Genomic DNA, 1,752 nt, shown 5'->3' with positions numbered 1-1,752 from the left:
CACACACACACACACACACGTCCGTGAATTATAGAAAGCATATATATACCAAGATTTTTCGACCCAAAATGTATGTTGCCATCCCCATTCACGCGGCAGCATCTCTTACCAGCCTGAGTGTTAATCACGAAGCAACAAATTAATCCCAAACAAGCAGTGAATTCACTCGTAACCCGCAAATCCAGGCACCAGGCCGACGTCAGGTTACTCCGCCCCAAGCGTTCATGGAAACCAGCAACAACATGATAATCTTATTCCTGTATAATTAGATTTGCTTCACCTTGTTTTAATGACCGTGAAATGCGTTTAAAAGGGAGTTTTTAACAATCATTGTAAATGCTCAGTGGAACTCTGCCGAAAATCCCGAAATATAGATCGACCGAAATAATAGTGCATGCTTTCATTGCGCCGCCGAAGAACTGCTGCCAACTACACTGCCTGGATCAACACAGAGAACCAAAACGTTAAACGGGCTGGCAAAAATCGCACTCGTGTCCGGAGGAAGCGGTTCAGTTTAGCATTTTTGATATATGAAATAGCCAAAGTCTAGGAACGAACGAAACCCTTTAGAATTACCTTTTAGAACCCTTTAGAATTACCCTTCAATTTACCCTTTATAATTACCCTCAGGTCTAGTAGGAGTACCCTTTATAATTACCTTCTAGTAGTAGTTGTGGCGGTTACCTTATGTGCAGGTAACCGCATGTCGGCGGTTACCTTATGTGATTACCTTATTTGGGCATAATACACGTGCACGGGCCTGTTGGACTTGTGGTTGTGCGGACGTGACGCACGCGCGGTTGCCGGAGCCACGCCCTCCGAAGAGGGCTTTTGGCTTTATATAAGCGTGCCGACTTCCGTTCGAGTTTAGTCTTAGTGTGCTGGATCTTGCTGTTGCAATAAACCATCTTCCAACCCTACGAATGGCCTCGTTCTCTCGCCTTCCGCGACTCCTAAACTGGTGACCTCCGACTGCCCCCGAACGGATTCGGGGGCTGCGAACGAACACGGCAAGCGCGCCCGAGCCAGGGAAGCCACCTAAGCTGGTGTGGTGACGCCGGCTTCTCCCGCACGGCTTCGGGCGCAGTTTCGAACGCGGATTCGAAATGCCGGAGTTTCGGAAACGACGACGGCCTTGACTATGAGGTTCGCGCACCGCGCTCGGCTCCTCCTCTACGACCGGAGGGGCGAGCCTACTCCAAGACCCTCCGAAGGCACGGCTGCTTCGTCACCTTCGCGCGCACTGATGTTGGCGGAACGGCTGTTTCGTCACCTTCGCGCACGCTGACGTTAGCGGCACGGCCGCTTCGTCACCCTCACGCAACTACAACTACAACCGCAACTACTTCTCCGACCCTGCATCCTCGGGAGGCCCGCGAGGAACCTCGGCAGCCTCCCCCGAGGCCTTGACCAACCCCTCGGTTGGCTTACCCGCTTTTCGCGTGCACCGCTCGAGCCTTCTCGGCACTGCACCCGCGACCTGCAACCTCGGGAGGCCCGCGAGAAACCTCGACAGCCTCCCCCGAGGACTTGCCCAGCCCCTCGGTCGCCTCGGCCTACGCATAGGCCCGTGGAGTGCATTCTGGGGGGACGTATGTGGCGGTTACCTTATGTGCAGGTAACCGCATGTGGCGGTTACCTTATGTGATTACCTTATTTGGGCATAATACACGTGCACGGACCTGTTGGACGTGTGGTTGTGCGGACGTGACGCACGCGCGGTTGCCGGAGCCACGCCCTCCGAAGAGGCTT

General features: G+C 53.8%; 1 protein-coding gene across 6 annotated transcripts in view; it reads right to left on the bottom strand.

The window, feature by feature from the left end:
* CEP290 (centrosomal protein 290) overlaps positions 1-263 on the bottom strand; it is a 164,983-nt gene extending 164,720 nt beyond the window's left edge. For all 6 annotated transcript variants that reach the window (XR_013624171.1, XM_078782227.1, XM_078782229.1 and 3 more), the window contains exon 1: positions 110-263. The gene's annotated coding sequence lies outside the window, so the exon portion shown is untranslated. The remainder of the gene's footprint in view (positions 1-109) is intronic.
* Positions 264-1,752: the final 1,489 nt, after the last annotated feature.

The sequence above is a fragment of the Myxine glutinosa genome, chromosome 7 (genome assembly GCF_964187855.1).
Source record: "Myxine glutinosa chromosome 7, kmMyxGlut1.1, whole genome shotgun sequence".
In the NCBI taxonomy this organism is placed as follows: Eukaryota; Metazoa; Chordata; class Myxini; order Myxiniformes; family Myxinidae; genus Myxine; species Myxine glutinosa.
This window is presented reverse-complemented; position numbering and strand designations above follow the sequence as displayed.